General features: G+C 49.3%; 1 protein-coding gene across 9 annotated transcripts in view; it reads left to right on the top strand.

Moving 5' to 3' along the window:
• The first annotated feature begins 208 nt into the window (after window positions 1–208).
• Window positions 209–21,292, top strand: part of CLIP4 (CAP-Gly domain containing linker protein family member 4) — a 176,222-nt gene continuing 155,138 nt past the window's right edge. For 4 of the 9 annotated variants that reach the window (XM_063918918.1, XM_063918922.1, XM_063918923.1 and 1 more), the window contains exon 1: window positions 209–353. The gene's annotated coding sequence lies outside the window, so the exon portion shown is untranslated. The remainder of the gene's footprint in view (window positions 354–21,292) is intronic. The other 5 variants (XM_063918919.1, XM_063918920.1, XM_063918924.1 and 2 more) reach the window with 2 other exon arrangements.

A 21,292-nucleotide genomic window follows, 5' to 3' on the forward strand; every position in this document is an offset into this window, starting at 1 on the left:
GTGTGACGTGTAATGTAGGCAGGAGGAGAGTGTGACGTGTAATATAGGCAGTAGTGGGGGTGTGACGTAGGTATTAGGAGATATGACGCAGTGTGGCGGCTGCGGTGTATATGGGTGCCGGGTACGGCAGTTGTCAGTATCACACACACGTGGAAGCGGCGATCCTCCCTCACATCTCCGTTTCTGTCTGGCAGTCAGTGTCAGTGTCTGTGTGAGTCAGTGACGTAGCCCCTCCCCCGGGTGATGTAACAGTGGTGGGCGGGGTTCTGAGCACAGAGCGCTGAGTGCTGCTGCTGGCTGGATGGATGGAGCTCAGGAGACGCCGCGGGTCGTCGTGTGACGGTAACTGCGAGGTGCGGGGGTCGGGGTGGTCCTGCTCTCCGGGTCTCCTGTATACACACACAGTGCAGTGTCACCTATATATACACATACACTGGCAGCGCTGTGCTCTCTGTGTCACCTATATATACACATACACTGGCAGCGCTGTGCTCCCTGTGTCACCTATTTATACACATACACTGGCAGTGCTGTGCTCTCTGCACCTATATACACACATACACTGGCAGCACGGTGCTCTCTGTGCACCTATATATACACATACACTGGCAGTGCTGTGCTCTCTGCACCTATATACACACATACACTGGCAGTGCTGTGCTCTCTGCACCTATATACACATACACTGGCAGTGCTCTCTGTTATATATATACACACATACACTGGCAGCGCTGTGCTCTCTGTGTCACCTATATATACACATACAGTGGCAGCGCTGTGCTCTCTGCACCTATATACACACATACACTGGCAGCACGGTGCTCTCTGTGCACCTATATATACACATACACTGGCAGTGCTGTGCTCTCTACACCTATATACACACATACACTGGCAGTGCTGTGCTCTCTACACCTATATACACACATACACTGGCAGTGCTGTGCTCTCTGCACCTATATACACACATACACTGGCAGTGCTGTGCTCTCTGTCACCTATATATACACATACACTGGCAGTGCTGTGCTCTCTGTGTCACCTATATATACACATACAGTGGCAGCGCTGTGCTCTCTGTGTCACCTATATATACACATACAGTGGCAGCGCTGTGCTCTCTGTGTCACCTATATATACACATACACTGGCAGTGCTGTGCTCTCTGTGTCACCTATATATACACATACACTGGCAGTGCTGTGCTCTCTGCACCTATATACACACATACACTGGCAGTGCTGTGCTCTCTGTGCACCTATATATACACATACACTGGCAGTGCTGTGCTCTCTGTGCACCTATATATACACATACACTGGCAGTGCTGTGCTCTCTGTGTCACCTATATACACACATACACTGGCAGCACTGTGCACCTATATACACACATACACTGGCAGTGCTGTGCTCTCGATGTCACCGATATATACACATACACTGGCAGCGCTGTGCTCTCTGTGCACCTATAGATACACATACACTGGCAGCGCTGTGCTCTCTGTGCACCTATAGATACACATACACTGGCAGCGCTGTGCTCACTGTGTCACCTATATATACACACATACACTGGCAGTGCTGTGCTCTCTGTGTCACCTATATATACACACATACACTGGCCGCACTATGCTCACTGTGTCACCTATATATACACACATACACTGGCAGCGCTGTGCTCACTGTGGGGCAGATGTATTAAGCATGGAGAAGTGATAAATCAGTGATAAGTGGAAGGTGATAATGCACCAACCAATCAGCTCCTAACTGTCAATTTACATATTGGAGCTGATTGGTTGGTGCGTTATCATCTTCCACTTATCACTGCTTTATCACTTCTCCAGGCTTAATTCATCTACTAATGTGTCACCTATATATACACATACACTGGCAGTGCTGTTCTTCCTGGGTCACCTATATATTCACATACACTGGCAGTGCTGTGCTCTCTGGGTCACACACACACACACACTGGCAGTTCTATGCTTCTGTGTCACCTATGTACGCACACACTGGCAGTACTGTGCTCTCTGGATCACCTGTGTTTGCACACACTGGCAGTGTTGTGCTCTCAGGGTCACCTATATATACACACATGCATACACTGGCAGTGCTGTGCTCTCTGGGTTATATATACACTGCTCAAAAAAAATAAAGGGAACACTAAAATAACACATCCTAGATCTGAATGAATGAAATATTCTTATTAAATACTTTGTTCTTTACATAGTTGAATGTGCTGACAACAAAATCACACAAAAACTATCAATGGAAATCAAATTTATTAACCCATGGAGGTCTGGATTTGGAGTCACCCTCAAAATTAAAGTGGAAAAACACACTACAGGCTGATCCAACTTTGATGTAATGTCCTTAAAACAAGTCAAAATGAGGCTCAGTAGTGTGTGTGGCCTCCATGTGCCTGTATGACCTCCCTACAACGCCTGGACATGCTCCTGATGAGGTGGCGGATGTCTCCTGAGGGATCTCCTCCCAGACCTGGACTAAAGCATCCGCCAACTCCTGTACAGTCTGTGGTGCAACGTGGCGTTGGTGGATGGAGCGAGACATGATGTCCCAGATGTGCTCAATTGGATTCAGGTCTGGGGAACGGGCGGGCCAGTCCATAGCATCAATGCCTTCGTCTTGCAGGAACTGCTGACACACTCCAGCCACATGAGGTCTAGCATTGTTTTGCATTATGAGGAACCCAGGGCCAACCGCACCAGCATGTGGTCTCACAAGGGGTCAGAGGATCTCATCTCGGTACCTAATGGCAGTCAAGCTACCTCTGGCGAGCACATGGAGGGCTGTGCGGCCCCCCAAAGAAATGCCACCCCACACCATTACTGACCCACTGCCAAACCGGTCATGCTGGAGGATGTTGCAGGCAGCAGAACGTTCTCCTTGGCGTCTCCAGACTCTGTCACGTCTGCCACGTGCTCAGTGAGAAGCTGCTTTCATCTGTGAAGGGCACAGGGCGCCAGTGGCGAATTTGCCAATCTTGGTGATCTCTGGCAAATGCCAAACGTCCTGCACGGTGTTGGGCTGTAAGCACAACCCCCACCTGTGGACGTCGGGCCCTCATACCACCCTCATGGAGTCTGTTTCTGATCGTTTGAGTAGACACATGCACATTTGTGGCTTGCTGGAGGTCATTTTGCAGGGCTCTGGCAGTGCTCCTCCTATTCCTCCTTGCACAAAGGCGGAGGTAGCGGTCCTGCTGCTGGGTTGTTGCCCTCCTACGGCCTCCACGTCTCCTGATGTACTGGCCTGTCTCCTGGTAGCGCCTCCATGCTCTGGACACTACGCTGACAGACACAGCAAACCTTCTTGCCACAGCTCGCATTGATGTGCTATCCTGGATGAGCTGCACTACCTGAGCCACTTGTGTTGGTTGTAGGGAGGTCATACAGGCACGTGGAGCCCACACACACCACTGAGCCTCATTTTGACTTGTTTTAAGGACATTACATCAAAGTTGGATCAGCCTGTAGTGTGTTTTTCCACTTTAATTTTGAGTGTAACTCCAAATCTAGACCTCCATGGGTTAATAAATTTGATTTCCATTGATAATTTTTGTGTGATTTTGTTGTCAGCACATTCAACTATGTAAAGAACAAAGTATTTAATAAGAATATTTCATTCATTCAGATCTAGGATGTTATTTTAGTGTTCCCTTTATTTTTTTGAGCAGTGTGTATGTGTGTATATATATATATATATATATATATATATATATATATATATATATACATACGCACACACTGGCAGTGAGTGCTATTCTCTCTGTGTCACCTATATATACACATACACTGGCAGTGCTGTGCACTCTGTATCACACACACACATATATATATATATATATATATATATATATATTGCAATGCCCGGCACTACCGGTCCTCCCTTTTATAATTGGCTGGGTGCCCTCCGTAATAGATTTGTAGTAGTCAAAGAAAGAAATGGCGTCACTCCAGGTCTTGTACCAACAACAAAAGTGTATTTTGTAGTAAACAAATCACATCAGTGTTCCAACGTTTTCGGGGCCCGTAGCCCCTTTGTCAAGGCGTGATAGAGTGTAAATCAAAACCGTCTTACCTAAATAGCATGTTCCGCTCACCCGTGATGGAAGACCTCCCCTCCGCTTCCTGCCGCTCCGGTCGCCGGGGACTTCCGGCGGTTCGCGGAAGTACGTCATCCGCGTCGCCTCCCTGCCTCCGGCGTCACGTTGCTAAGCAGCACGCCGGGTCCGCGTCTTGGTTACCAAGCAACTCCAGACGCTCCCCTCGGCGTGTCAGCGGCAGGGGCTGAAAATACAATAAAAGTGACAGTGTGTTAATAGCCTTCATTCTTTACCATATACGCATTACTGTTAACTTAGATCAATGCTACCGTCTAAGCTAGATTAAGCCTTTTCACTGTGATAAAGGTGGGGGGCTGGTTATCCAGAATATAGAAGACTACCGGGGTGAGATCTATAAACAGCTAGCAGAGAACAGCACCTACCAATGCCTAGGAAGTGACCCGACCCAACAGTACAAATTGGAATTGGATAGAGATTTGGAGGAAGCCAAGTGCAAGGGTATAATTACCACCAAAACAGTAGAAGCACTGACACAGAAGAATCCAGTAGTACCAGTCCTGTTCACGACCCCCAAAATTCATAAAGATAGTAAGAATCCACCGGGGAGGCCGATTATTTCTGCCAGGGACTCTTTACCAACCAATTTCACAATACCTAGATTGTGCCATACAACCATTGGTAACACGACAACCTACCTATATCAAGGACACCACCGATTTTCTTCTGAGGCTCAAAGGAGTAGGCCAGACACCACCAGACACATTGATGTGTGTGATGGATGTCTGCAGCCTGTATACGAGCATCCCCCATGACAAGGGATTACAGGCCATGAGAGAATTTTTTGGAGGATGAAGACTTGACAGTGGTGGATAAAGACCTTGCTTGGCAACCAAGATGCGGACCCGGCGCGCTGCTTAGCAACGTGACGCCGGAGGCAGGGAGGCGACGCGGATGACGTACTTCCGTGAACCGCCGGAAGTCCCCGGCGACCGGAGCGGCAGGAAGCGGAGGGGAGGTCTTCCATAGCGGTTGAGCAGCACATGCTATTTAGGTAAGACGGTTTTGATTTACACTCTATCACGCCTTGACAAAGGGGCTACGGGCCCCGAAACGTTGGAACACTGATGTGATTTGTTTATTACAAAATACACTTTTGTTGTTGGTACAAGACCTGGAGTGACGCCATTTCTTTCTTTGACTACTATATATATATATATATATATACACACACACACACACACACACACACACACACACACACACACACACACACACACACACACACACACTCTCACTAGCAGTGCTGTGCTCTCTGGGTCACTTATATACACACGCACGGGTGTAGTATGTTATGCCGGCGGTCGGGCTCCCTGCCGCCGGCATACTGACAGCTGGGCGAGCGCAAATGAGCCCTTTGCGGGCTCACTGCGGGCACGGTGGCGCGCTACGCTATCTATTCTCCCTTTAGGGGGGTCGTGGACCAAGAGGGAGAAGAACTATCGGTATGCTGGTCGCCGGGAGCCCGACCGCCGGCAAAGTGGAGACCACCCCACACGCACACACTGGCAGTCCTGTGCTCTCTGTCTTCTATATATACATATACACTGGCAGTCCTCTGCTCTCTGTGTCTTCTATATATACATATACACTGGCAGTGCTCTGCTCTGTGTCTTCTATATATACATATACACTGGCAGTGCTCTGCTCTCTGTGTCTTCTATATATACATATACACTGGCAGTGCTCTGCTCTCTGTGTCTTCTATATATACATATACACTGGCAGTGCTCTGCTCTCTGTGTCTTCTATATATACATATACACTGGCAGTGCTCTGCTCTCTGTGTCTTCTATATATACATATACACTGGCAGTGCTCTGCTCTCTGTGTCTTCTATATATACATATACACTGGCAGTGCTATGCCTTTGTGCCACCTATGTACGCACACACTGGCAGTACTGGGCTCTCTGGGTCACTTGTGTACTCACACACTGGCGGACACACACACACACACACACTCAGTTCTATTCTTCTGTGTCACCAATGTACGCATACACTGGCAGTGCTGTGCTCTCTGGGTCACCTATATACGCACATACAATGGCAGTGCCGTGCTTCTGTGTCCCCTATGTATGCACACACTGGTAGTGCTGTGCTCTGTATCATCTATATAAACACACCCTGGCAGTGCTGTGCTCTCTGGGCCACCTTTATATACACATACAGGGGTATACTCAATACCTGTCGGTTCGTATTCAATGAGCAGCCAAATCCGACTGTCTGATTTGGCCGCTCCCGACAACCTGGGGATGCTGGGCAGGCAGACGCCGCTCAACCCCATCCCCGCTCCACTACTCACCCGGTCCCCAGCATCTGTCCCCGCTCCACTGCTGTCTCGGGCATCTGTCCCCGCTCCGTGCACGCTCCACCGTCTCATCTCCCCAGTTCCGACAATGTCAATCCGACTTTAAAAATGGCTGGATTGACATTGTCGGAGCCGGGGCCAAAGCCTGTCAGATTTGGCAGCGGAACACATTGATCCGCGGCTAATCCGACAATCCACGTGGTTTCCGACAAGTCTGGAATTCCCGACTTGTCGGAAAAAATGACCAGACTGCAGTTTCCGACAGGTATTGAATACACCCCATACTGGCAGCGCTGTGCTCTCTGGGTCACCTATATATACATACACTGGCAGTCTGTGCTCTCTGGGTCACCTATATTTCTCTAACGTCCTAGTGGATGCTGGGGACTCCGTAAGGACCAGGGGGAATAGACGGGCTCCGCAGGAGACTGGGCACTCTAAGAAAGATTTAGTACTACTGGTGTGCACTGGCTCCTCCCTATATGCCCCTCCTCCAGACCTCAGTTAGAATCTGTGCCCGGCCAGAGCTGGGTGCTTTTAGTGAGCTCTCCTGAGATTGCTAATAAGAAAGTATTTTAGTTAGGTTTTTTATTTTCAGAGAGCTTCTGCTGGCAACAGACTCTCTGCTACGTGGGACTGAGGGGAGAGAAGCAAACCTACTAACTGCGGCTAGGTTGCGCTTCTTAGGCTACTGGACACCATTAGCTCCAGAGGGATCGAACACAGGAACTTAACCTTGGTCGTCCGTTTCCGGAGCAGCGCCGCCGTCCCCCTCGCAGAGCCAGAAGACAGAAGCCGGCGGGTTGAAGCAAGAAGACGTCAAAATCGGCGGCAGAAGACTCCTGTCTTCATATGAGGTAGCACACAGCACTGCAGCTGTGCGCCATTGCGCCCACACTAACCCACACACTCCGGTCACTGTAGGGTGCAGGGCGCAGGGGGGGGGGCGCCCTGGGCAGCAATTGAGTACCTCCTGGCAAAAAAGCAGCATATATACAGCTGGGCACTGTAATATGCATGAGCCCCCGCCATTAATTTTACACAAAATCGCGGGACAGAAGCCCGCCGCTGAGGGGGCGGGGCCTTCCTCAGCAATCACCAGCGCCATTTTCTCTCCACAGCTCCGCTGAGAGGAAGCTCCCCAGGCTCTCCCCTGCAGACTCACGGTAGAAAGAGGGTAAAAAGAGAGGGGGGCACATACATTTAGCGCATTAATCATATATACAGCAGCTACTGGGTAAACACTAAGCTGTGTGATTCCTGGGTTATATAGCGCTGGGGTGTGTGCTGGCATACTCTCTCTCTGTCTCTCCAAAAGGCCTTGTGGGGGTCCTGTCCTCCTATAGAGCATCCCCTGTGTGTGTGGTGTGTCGGTACGCTTGTGTCGACATGTTTGACGAGGGCTATGTGGAGGCAGAGCAGGTGCAGACGAATGACGTGTCTACGCCGACGGCACCGACACCTGATTGGATGGATATGTGGAAGGTGTTAAATGATAATGTAAACTCCTTGCATAAAAGGTTGGATAAAGCTGACACCTTGGGACACTCGGGGTCTCAGCCCATGCCTGATCCTACAGCGCAGAGGCCGTCAGGGTCTCAGAAGCGCCCACTATCCCAAATTGTTGACACAGATATCGACACGGATTCTGACTCCAGTGACGATGATGCAAAATTGCAGCCTAAAATGGCTAAAGCCATCCGCTACATGATTATAGCAATGAAGGATGTATTGCACATATCCGAGGTAAACCCTGTCCCTGACAAGAGGGTTTATATGTTTGGGGAGAAAAAGCAAGAGGTGACTTTTCCCCCTTCACATGAGTTAAATGAGTTATGTGAAAAAGCGTGGGATTCCTCTGATAGGAAAGTGCTGATTTCCAAAAGGTTACTTATGGCGTACCCTTTCCCGCCAACGGACAGGATGCGCTGGGAATCCTCCCCTAGGGTAGACAAAGCTCTGACACGCTTATCTAAGAAGGTGGCCCTGCCGTCACAGGATACGGCCTCCCTAAAGGATCCTGCGGATAGGAAGCAGGAAAGTATCCTGAAGTCTGTCTATACACATTCAGGTACTTTACTGAGGCCGGCAATTGCGTCGGCCTGGATGTGTAGTGCTGTAGCAGCATGGACAGATAATCTGTCTGAGGAACTGGATACCTTAGACAAGGATACTATTTTACTGACCCTGGGGCATATAAAAGACGCTGTCCTATATATGAGGGCTGCCCAGAGGGACATTTGCCTACTGGGCTCTAGAATAAATGCAATGTCAATTTCTGCCAAAAGGGTCCTGTGGACTCTGCAATGGACAGGTGATGCCGACTCCAAAAAGCACATGTAGGTGTTACCTTACAAGGGTGAGGAATTGTTTGGGGACGGTCTCTCGGACCTAGTTTCCACAGCTACGGCTGGGAAGTCAAATTTTTTGCCATATATTCCCTCACAGCCTAAGAGAGCACCGTATTATCAAATGCAGTCCTTTCGATCACAAAGAAGCAAGAAAGTCAGAGGTGCATCCTTTCTTGCCAGAGGCAGGGGTAGAGGAAAGAAGCTGCACCATACAGCTAGTTCCCAGGAACAGAAGTCCTCCCCGGCTTCCACTAAATCCACCGCATGACGCTGGGGCTCCACAGGTGGAGCCAGGAGCGGTGGGGGCGCGTCTCCGAAATTTCAGCCACCAGTGTGTTCGCTCTTGGGTGGATCCCTGGGCTATACAGATTGTGTCTCAGGGATACAAGCTGGAATTCGAAGTGATGCCCCCTCACTGTTACCTCAAATCGGCCCTGCCAGCTTCCCCCATGGAAAGGGAAGTAGTGTTAGCGGCAATTCACAAGTTATATCTCCAGCAGGTGGTGGTAAAGGTTCCCCTCCTTCAACAGGGAAGGGGATACTATTCCACAATGTTTGTGGTACCGAAACCGGACGGTTCGGTCAGACTAATATTGAATTTAAAGTCCCTGAACATTTATCTGAAAAGATTCAAGTTCAAAATGGAATCGCTCAGAGCGGTCATTGCAAGCCTGGAAGAGGGGGATTTTATGGTGTCTCTGAACATCAAGGATGCTTACTTGCATGTCCCCATTTATCCTCCTCATCAGGAGTACCTCAGATTTGTGGTACAGGACTGTCATTACCAATTCCAGACGTTGCCGTTTGGGCTCTCCACGGCACCGAGAATATTTACCAAGGTAATGGCGGAAATGATGGTGCTCCTGAGAAAGCAAGGAGTCACAATTATCCCATACTTGGACGATCTCCTCATAAAGGCGAGGTCCAGAGAGCAGTTGCTGATCAGCGTAGCACACTCTCAAGAAGTGTTGCAACAGCACGGCTGGATTCTGAATATCCCAAAGTCGCAGCTGATTCCTACGACGCGTCTGCCCTTTCTGGGCATGATTCTGGACACAGACCAGAAGAAGGTGTTTCTCCCGGCGGAGAAGGCTCAGGAACTCGTGACTGTAGTCAGAGACCTCTTAAAACTGAAACAGGTGTCGGTGCATCACTGCACGCGAGTCCTGGGAAAGATGGTGGCATCATACGAAGCCATTCCCTTCGGCAGGTTCCATGCGAGGATCTTTCAGTGGGATCTGTTGGACAAGTGGTCCGGATCGCATCTTCAGATGCATCGTCTGATCACCCTATCCCCCAGGGCCAGGGTGTCTCTTCTGTGGTGGCTGCAGAGTGCTCACCTTCTCGAGGGCCGCAGGTTCGGCATACAGGACTGGGTCCTGGTGACCACGGATGCGAGCCTCCGAGGATGGAGGGCAGTCACTCAGGGAAGAAACTTCCAAGGGTTGTGGTCAAGTCAGGAGGCTTGTCTGCACATAAATATCCTGGAACTAAGGGCCATATACAACGCCCTGAGTCAAGCGGAGCCTCTGCTTCGCAACCAACCGGTGCTGATCCAGTCAGACAACATCACCGCAGTGGCTCATGTAAACCGCCAGGGCGGCACAAGAAGCAGGGTGGCGATGGCAGAAGCCACCAGGATTCTTCGTTGGGCGGAGAATCACGTGCAAGCACTGTCAGCAGTGTTCATTCCGGGAGTGGACAACTGGGAAGCAGACTTCCTCAGCAGGCATGACCTCCACCCGGGAGAGTGGGGACTTCATCAAGAAGTCTTCACGCAGATTACAAATCGATGGGAACTGCCACAGGAGGACATGATGGCATCCCGCCTCAACAAAAAGCTAAAAAGGTATTGCGCCAGGTCAAGGGACCCTCAGGCGATAGCTGTGGACGCACTAGTGACATTGTGGGTGTTCCAGTCGGTCTATTTATTTCCTCCTCTTCCTCTCATACCCAAGGTGCTGAGAATCGTAAGAAAAAGAGGAGTGAGAACAATACTCATTGTTCCGGATTGGCCAAGAAGGACTTGGTACCCGGAACTGCAAGAAATGCTCACAGAGGACCCATGACCTCTGCCTCTCAGACAGGACCTGTTGCAACAGGGGCCCTGTCTGTTCCAAAACTTACCGCGGCTGCGTTTGACGGCATGGCGGTTGAACGTCGGATCCTAGCGGAAAAAGGCATTCCGGATGAAGTTATTTCTACGCTAATAAAGGCTAGGAAGGACGTGACAGCAAAACACTATCACCGTATATGGCGAAAATATGTTGCCTGGTGTGAGGCCAGGAAGGCCCCTACAGAGGAATTCCAGCTGGGCCGGTTCCTGCACTTCCTACAGTCTGGAGTGACTATGGGCTTGAAGTTGGGGTCCATAAAGGTCCAGATTTCGGCCCTATCCATTTTCTTTAAAAAAGAACTGGCTTCTCTTCCTGAAGTTCAGACGTTTGTAAAGGGAGTGCTGCATATTCAGCCCCCTTTTGTGCCACCAGTGGCACCTTGGGTTTCCTGAAATCCCACTGGTTTGAGCCACTTAAGACCGTGGAGCTAAAGTATCTCACGTGGAAGGTGGTCTTGCTATTGGCCTTAGCTTCGGCTAGGCGTGTGTCAGAATTGGCGGCTTTGTCATGTAAAAGCCTCTATCTGGTTTTCCATGTGGACAGGGCAGAATTGCGGACTCGTACACAATTTCTGCCGAAGGTGGTGTCATCTTTTCATTTGAACCAACCTATTGTGGTGCCTACGGCTACTCGTGCCTTGGAGGATACCAAGTTGCTTGATGTAGTCAGGGCTTTGAAGATTTATGTGGCCAGAACCGCTGGAGTCAGGAAAACTGACTCGCTGTTTATCCTGTATGCATCCAACAAGCTGGGTGCTCCTGCTTCAAAGCAAACTATTGCTCGCTGGATCTGTAACACGATTCAGCAGGCTCATTCTGCGGCTGGATTGCCGCATCCAAAATCGATAAAAGCCCATTCCACGAGGAAGGTGGGCTCTTCTTGGGCGGCTGCCCGAGGGGTCTCGGCATTACAGCTTTGCCGAGCAGCTACTTGGTCGGGTTCAAACACTTTTGCTAAATTCTACAAGTTTGATACCCTGGCTGAGGAGGACCTTGTGTTTGCCCATTCGGTGCTGCAGAGTCATCCGCACTCTCCCGCCCGTTTGGGAGCTTTGGTATAATCCCCATGGTCCTTACGGAGTCCCCAGCATCCACTAGGACGTTAGAGAAAAAAAGATTTTACTCACCGGTAAATCTATTTCTCGTAGTCCGTAGTGGATGCTGGGCGCCCGTCCCAAGTGTGGACTTTCTGCAATACGTGTATATAGTTATTGCTTAATAAAGGGTTATGTTATGTTGGCATCCGTGGTTGATGCTGTGTTGTTGTTCATACTGTTAACTGGGTATGTTATCACAAGTTATACGGTGTGATTGGTGTGGCTGGTATGAGTCTTACCCTGGATTCCCAAATCCTTTCTTTGTAATGTCAGCTCTTCCGGGCACAGTTTCCTTAACTGATGTCTGGAGGAGGGGCATAGAGGGAGGAGCCAGTGCACACCAGTAGTACTAAATCTTTCTTAGAGTGCCCAGTCTCCTGCGGAGCCCGTCTATTCCCCCTGGTCCTTACGGAGTCCCCAGCATCCACTACGGACTACGAGAAATAGATTTACCGGTGAGTAAAATCTTATTATACACTGCTCAAAAAAATAAAAGGAACACTAAAATAACACATCCTAGATCTGAATGAATGAAATATTCTTATTAAATACTTTGTTCTTTACATAGTTGAATGTGCTGATAACAAAATCACACAAAAATTATCAATGGAAATTAACCCATGGAGGTCTGGATTTGGAGTCACCCTCAAAATGAAAGTGGAAAAACACACTACAGGCTGATCCAACTTTGATGTAATGTCCTTAAAACAAGTCAAAATGAGGCTCAGTAGTGTGTGTGGCCTCCACGTGCCTGTATGACCTCCCTACAATGCCTGGGCTCCTGATGAGGTGGCGGTGTTATGAGCCACGGCTGTGGCTCATTCCTGTTTTGCATGTCAGTTAGGTATTTTATGTTTATTAGTTGTTTCGCAGGCCAGGATTTCCCGTTGCTCTGTTTAAGAGTACTCTTGGTTGCTGCCGCTGGTGAGTCTGTGTAATTGCAGCTTGTTCCCATGTGTTCAGCCTCACCTGGCTGCTAGTTGCATCTTGTCAGTTTGGAGTCATGCAACAGGGCAGCTGCATGAGATTATTAATTAGGCCTCTGTTATATGCTGGCTCAGTGCTATTCACAGACGCTGGTTATATTTCTGGGTTTTCAGTCTGCTTGAGTTCTGAGATTGGTTCCTGCTAGTTCCTGAGCTTCCTGTGTCGATTCCTATGTCTGATCCCGTGTCCTGCCGTGAGGCGTTCCTGTCCTGAGGTCCAGTACCTTTGCCTGTGCCTGGTCAAGTTTCTGGCTTCTTGGTGTCCACCGGTCTGTCGTTTGGGATTCTGCCTGTCCTCCAGTTCCGAGAGTCTGTGTCAGCAGCATTGGGAGTTCCTGTCCGTTTGCCAGTATTCGTACCGGTACCGTGAGTAGCGGCACTGCCGCGTCCGTCGGCCTAGGCCACTGTATTCCCTTATTATTTCTGTCACTGGTGTTTTGCAGAGGGTTCTGCTTATGCTGTCATCGCCAGTACACAAAAGTATTGTGTCGGCGTGTGGTCAGCATTTCCTTTGTTGTTCTTTTCCTTTGGCGGCAAGCCGCACAAACTTTGGTTTTAGGTTTGTTAGTAGCCCCTGGCCTTGTTGTTTAGTCAGAGGGCCCCTTGTTATCACCCTGTCTCGGTTCACTCTTTGTCTCTCATTAAGACCTGAGGGGGCATCGAAGTTGGGCAGACGTAATCCGCCCTTCAAACGCGGCTGCCATGGGCTCAAGCAACCATAGTCTCGCAAGAGTGTACTGACAGCACGGGCGAGACAACGGAGATAGGGCGCCAGGGGCTATTCCCTTTCCATTCCCCTTTCCCAGCATTACGTCCTGGTGCTCTGGACTCGCTTCATAACATCTCCCTTGTTCTGAGCACCAGGAACCTAACAGGCGGATGGTCTCCTGAGGGATCTCCTCCCAGACCTGGACTAAAGCATCCGCCAACTACTGGACAGTCTGTGGTGCAACGTGGCGTTGGTGGATGGAGCGAGACATGATGTCCCAGATGTGCTTAATTGGATTCAGGTCTGGGGAACGGGCGGGCCAGTCCACAGCATCAATGCCTTCGTCTTGCAGGAACTGCTGACACACTCCAGCCACATGAGGTCTAGCATTGTCTTGCATTAGGAGGAACCCAGGGCCAACCGCACCAGCATATGGTCTCACAAGGGGTCTGAGGATCTCATCTCGGTATCTAATGGCAGTCAGGCTACCTCTGGCGAGCACATGGAGGGCTGTGCGGCCCCCCAAAGAAATGCCACCCCACACCATTACTGACCCACTGCCAAACCGGTCATGCTGAAGGATGTTGCAGGCAGCAGAACGTTCTCTTTGGCGTCTCCAGACTCTGTCACGTCTGTCACATGTGCTCAGTGAGAACCTGCTTTCATCTGTGAAGAGCACAGGGCGCCAGTGGCGAATTTGCCAATCTTGGTGTTCTCTGGCAAATGCCAAAAGTCCTGCACGGTGTTGGGCTGTAAGCACAACCCCCACCTGTGGACGTCGGGCCCTCATACCACCCTCATGGAGTCTGTTTCTGATCGTTTGAGTAGACACATGCACATTTGTGGCTTGCTGGAGGTCATTTTGCAGGGCTCTGGCAGTGCTCCTTCTGTTCCTCCTTGCACAAAGGCGGAGGTAGCGGTCCTGCTGCTGGGTTGTTGCCCTCCTACGGCCTCCTCCACATCTCCTGATGTACTGGCCTGTCTCCTGGTAGCGCCTCCATGCTCTGGACACTACGCTGACAGACACAGCAAACCTTCTTGCCACAGCTTGCATTGATGTGCCATCCTGGATGAGCTGCACTACCTGAGCCACTTGTGTGGGTTGTAGACTCTGTCTCATGCTACCACTAGAGTGAAAGCACCGCCAGCTTTCAAAAGTGACCAAAACATCAGCCAGAAAGCATAGGAGCTGAGAAGTGGTCTGTGGTCACCACCTGCAGAACAACTCCTTTATTGGGGGTGTCTTGCTAATTGCCTATAATTTCCACCTGTTGTCTATTCCATTTGCACAACAGCATGTGAAACTGATTGTCAATCAGTGTTGCTTCCTAAGTGGACAGTTTGATTTCACAGAAGTGTGATTGACTTGGAGTTACATTGTGTTGTTTAAGTGTTCCCTTAATTTTTTTGAGCAGTGTACATACACTGGCAGTGCTGTGCTCTCTGGGTCACCTGTGTGTGTGTGTGTATATATTCTCATACACACACACACACACACACACACACACACACACACACACACACACACACACACACACACACACACACACACACACGTGCTCTCTGGGTCACCTGTGTACGCACACACTGGCAGTGCTGTGCTCTCTGTGTCTTATATATATATATACATATACACTGGCAGTGCTGTGCTCTCTGTCTTCTATATATACATATACACTGGCAGTGCTCTGCTCTCTGTGTCTTCTATATATACATATACACTGGCAGTGCTCTGCTCTCTGTGTCTTCTATATATACATATACACTGGCAGTGCTGTGCTCTCTGTCTTCTATATATACATATACACTGGCAGTGCTGTGCTCTCTGTCTTCTATATATACATATACACTGGCAGTGCTGTGCTCTCTGACACTGACAGTACTGTGCTCTATCATTGTCTGCACTATATGTACAGTGTCACCTATATACACACTACCAGTACTGTGCTCTATGACTGCCTGCACTATATGTACCGTGTCACCTATATACACATACACTACCAGTACTGTGCTCTGTGACTGCCTGAACTATATGTACAGTGTCACCTATACAAACACTACCAGTACTGTGCTCTGACTGCATGCCCTATATGTACAGTGTCACCTATATACACACACTACCTGTACTGTGCTCTGACTGCCTGCACTATATGTACAGTGTCACCTATACACACACTACCAGTACTGTGCTCTGACTGCCTGCCCTATATGTACAGTGTCACCTATATACACACACTACCAGTACTGTGCTCTATGACTGCCTGCACTATATGTACAGTGTCACCTATACACACACTACCAGTACGGTGCTCCGACTGCCTGTCCTATATGTACAGTGTCACCTATATACACACACTACCAGTACTGTGCTCTGACTGCCTGCACTATATGTACTGTGACACACACACACACACACACACACACACACACACACACACACACACACACACACACACTACCTGTACTGTGCTCTGACTGCCTGCACTATATGTACAGTGTTGCCTATATACACACTACCTGTACTGTGCTCTGACTACCTGCACTATATGTACAGTGTCACTTATATACACACTACCTGTACTGTGCTCTGACTGCCTGCACTATATGTACAGTGTCACCTATACACACTACCTGTACTGTGCTCTATGACTGCCTGCACTATATGTACAGTGTCACTTATACACACACTACCTGTACTGTGCTCTGACTGCCTGCACTATATGTACACTGTACCTATATACACACTACCTGTACTGTGCTCTATGACTGCCTGCACTATATGTACAGTGTCGCCTATATACACACACTACCTGTACTGTGCTCTGACTGCCTGCCCTATATGTACAGTGTCACCCATATACACACACACTACCTGTACTGTGCTCTATGACTGCCTGCACTATATGTACAGTGTCACCTATATACACACACACTACCTGTACTGTGCTCTGACTGCCTGCACTATATGTACAGTGTCACCTATATGCACACACTACATGTACTGTGCTCTGACTGCCTGCACTATATGTACAGTGTCACCTATATACACACTACCTGTACTGTGCTCTATGACTGCCTGCACTATATGTACAGTGTCACTTATACACACACTACCTGTACTGTGCTCTGACTGCCTGCACTATATGTACACTGTACCTATATACACACTACCTGTACTGTGCTCTATGACTGCCTGCACTATATGTACAGTGTCGCCTATATACACACACTACATGTACTGTGCTCTGACTGCCTGCACTATATGTACAGTGTCACCTATATACACACACTACCTGTACTGTGCTCTATGACTGCCTGCACTATATGTACAGTGTCACCTATATACACACACACTACCTGTACTGTGCTCTATGACTGCCTGCACTATATGTACAGTGTCACCTATATACACACACACTACCTGTACTGTGCTCTATGACTGCCTGCACTATATGTACAGTGTTGCCTATATACACACACTACCTGTACTGTGCTCTGACTGCCTGCACTATATGTACAGTGTCACTTATATACACACTACCTGTACTGTGCTCTATGACTGCCTGCACTATATGTACAGTGTCACCTACACACACACACACACACACACACACACACACACACACACACACACACACACACACACACACTACCTGTACTGTGCTCTGACTACCTGCACTATATGTACAGTGTCACCTATATACACACTACCTGTACTGTGCTCTGACTACCTGCACTATATGTACAGTGTCACCTATATACACACTACTTGTACTGTGCTCTGACTGCCTGCACTATATGTACAGTGTCGCCTATATACACACTACTTGTACTGTGCTCTGACTACCTGCACTATATGTACAGTGTCACCTATATACACACTACCAGTACTGTTCTCTGACTGCTTGCACTATATGTACAGTGTCACCTATACACACACTACCTGTACTGTGCTCTGACTGCCTGCACTATATGTACAGTGTCACCTATACACACACACACACACACACACACACACACACACACACACACACACACACACACACACACACACACACACACTACCTGTACTGTGCTCTATGACTGCCTGCCCTATATGTACAGTGTCACCCATATACACACACACACTACCTGTACTGTGCTCTGACTGCCTGCACTATATGTACAGTGTCACCTATATACACACACACTACCTGTACTGTGCTCTATGACTGCCTGCCCTATATGTACAGTGTCACCCATATACACACACACACTACCTGTACTGTGCTCTGACTGCCTGCACTATATGTATATACACAGGCTGACCAGCAGTTGTGAACAGGGACAGATTGACGGGATACGTACGATTTACCGGCGAATGGGATGCCGGCTGTCATGATCCTGACAGCGAGATACCATCTGCCAGAATACCGGCAGCAGGGCAAGAGCTAGAAAGCCCCTTGCGGGCTCGCTGCATTTGAAACACCGCGGGCACGGTGGACACCCACAGAGAGAGAATAGTCTGTATCGTCGGTATTCCGGCGGCGCCATTTCACCACATGTCGGGATTCCGCAGTCTGTATTGTGACCGCCGGGATCCTGACTGGCAGTATTGTAACCGCTTCCCAGATAGACAGCATAGTCTTTATATCCAGCTGTGCTGTATATACAATATTAATCCTATGTTTTGTTTTCCCAAAGACCCAGTGGCTTCTTATGTGTCACGTGTGTGTATAATTACATACAAGCACACACACAGAGGTACGGCACATATTGTATAAACCTCTCTCGAACTACCTAGTTTGTGTACAGTGGAAACACACTGCTCTTGTGAATATTGTCATCTCAAGCACACTGTAGATTGACAGCTCTTCAGCAAGTAGTGGGAAGCGCTATATGTCATGTAGTCACTCAGTCTGACAGCGCCAGTGTACACATGACACGTGAAGTTCATATTACAGGAGGTAATTGCTGTACTATTAGAGGCTGCTCTCCAGTACTGGAAACCTTTCCCTGATGTCATTGTTATCTTCCCCTGCCATGCCTCGTCTTGTCATCCTTCCATGCTAACGAGGCAGAGGGTGCAGCCGCTCTCTGTGTTTCGTTTCATTTATTTAATTGTGCATTTCACATTTGTCACTACATAGATAACACATCTGCTTGTGCAAAGCCTGTGTATAAATATACATGTGCCATGTGACTTTACATGATGTTGTTCCAGCAGTTATGCGGGCCATACATCTACCTGGTGGTTCCCCGATGGCAATCCGATGATCGGCACTCTATGATGATAGTCTATTTCTTGTGGGATCGTGAAAATCCTACATATTAAAATACCCGACTCGTCAATTCTTTGGGATTGAATCGGCAAATTGAGGACTTCTAAGATATTGGGTTTTGTATCGGCAGAATGGGGTTGGGCCGCTGTAGTCTCACTGTAGTCTGGTTTGGTGATAGCGGGTAAAGTGCCCATACATCTGTAATTAATTGGGCAATTCTTTTCTCTTATGTACTAGGGGATACTGGGAATCCATTTTGTACCATGGGGTATAGACGGGTCCACTTGGAGCCATGGGCACTATAGAAGTTTGATAACGTGTGCTGGCTCCTCCCTCTATGCCCCTCCTACCAGACTCAGTTTAGAAAATGTGCCCGACGGAGCCGGTCACATCTACGGAAGCTCCTGAAGAGTTTTCTGCATTTATTTTCTGAGTTTATTTTCAGACAGGACTGGATGGCACCAGCCTGCCCGGCCTCGTGGGACTTAGGTGGGGAATGGTCCAACCCCACTAAGGGTGAATGGTCCCGTTCCCCGCTGACAGGACGCTGTCTCCTGAGGGAACTATTCGCACGCCCCACCACGGCCAGCGTACATTCCCGCAGCACGCCGCCACCCCTAACAGAGCCAGAAGAAGGAAGAGTGGTAAGTACTAAGCCGGCGTCCCGGCTAGGGGGTCGCCGGCCATTAGGGCGGCATTAGGGTACGGAGACGCACGGCTACTACATGGGGCGCAGTGAGTCTCCAGACTTAGTACACTGTTGTGTACACAGTACCCAGACTGGTAATACAGGCTTAAAGGGGGCTTACTCCATTTTACACACTTAGACACTAAGCCAGTATAAAGAAGAGCGGGAAGACCTCGCGCCATTGCAGGGGCGGGGCTTCACTATGGGCCTAATTCAGACCTGATTGTAGATTTGCTAAATTTAGCACATCTTCGATCAGTTACACAGACATGCGGTGGGACGCCCAGCACCGGGCTAGTCCGCCCCGCATGTCAGGACCGACCCGCCCCCCCCGCACAAGTACAAAAGCATTGCACAGCGGCAATTCTTTTGTACTTTAGGAGTATCTCCCTGCCAGCGCAGGAGCTACTCGTCGCTGTGAGAGTCGCAGTGCCTGCGTGTGACCTCACGCAGCCAACGCAGGCTGCCCCCCCCAAAGGTCCGGGCATGCCTGCATTGCCCGGACCACGCCTCTTAAACGGCGGCCAAACGCCGCCGGCCCGCCCCCTCCCGGCCAGCGACTGCCTCTGCCTGTCAATCAGGCAGAGGCGATCGCAGGGCTGAGACAGCCGTCGGCTGTCTACCATGCGCCGGTGCACTGCGGTGCTGGCGCATGCGCAGTTCAGACCTGATCGGTTGCTGTGCGAAAAAGCACAGCACCGATCAGGTCTGAATTAAGTCCTATGAGCGGATCCAGCAGCTCACAGGCGCCATTTTCCCTCACTGCAGCAACACAGACGCTGACTACAGGGTCGCGCAGCTCCTCCGGAGAGCCTCCAGATCACCTCAGCGGTACCAGGGGGTCATAGCAGGGGGGAGCTATATACTAGTGTACTAAGTCCCTAATCTAGTTAGTTAGTCTGCGACCTGGCTAAGCTTGGCTTTAGCGATAAGGGCGCCGTGTGCTTGTTCTATCCTCTCTCTCTGACTCTAGGGAAGGGCTCTTTGTGGCTTAATTGTGCATTTAACTTTTTCCTGTGTGTGTGCTGTTACTTCTGCAGTATGTCAGGCAAAGAGTGTTTATCATGTAAGGCACAGTGTTCCTCTTCTCCAGGGGGTTCACTAGTGTGTACTCAGTGTAGTATCCCTTCTCAGGCTAGTGGGGTGGACTCCATTCGAGGGATGATTTCCACCATCTCTACTAAGTTATCTCGTAATACTTAAGAAAGTCTATGACTGAGTTTATGCAAAAGTACTCAGTACTCAGACCAGCGTCTCAGTCCTCTACCATTGGTCCGCAAAAACGTACTTTGGCCCATATCCTGCATTCTGACTCTGATTTGACAGGACAGAAATGGAGGAAGGGGAGGTGGACATAGAGGTAGGGAAGGGTACTCTGTCGCAAGGTGTAGAGGCTCTCATAGATTCTATCAGAGAAGTCCTAAATAGTCCTGATAAGGTGACAGAGGAGTGTGAGAAATCTTACTTTAATATAAAGAAAAAATCCTCAGCCACTTTTCCTGTGTCAAAGGAACTAAATAAACTGTTTGAAGAACTGTGGGTTAATCCAGATAAGAAATTTCAAATTCCTAGGCAGTTATTATCATCTTTCCTTTTCCTCCTGTGGATAGGAAAAAATGGGAAAATCCAC

This window comes from Pseudophryne corroboree, chromosome 4, assembly GCF_028390025.1.
Source record: "Pseudophryne corroboree isolate aPseCor3 chromosome 4, aPseCor3.hap2, whole genome shotgun sequence".
NCBI lineage: Eukaryota > Metazoa > Chordata > Amphibia > Anura > Myobatrachidae > Pseudophryne > Pseudophryne corroboree.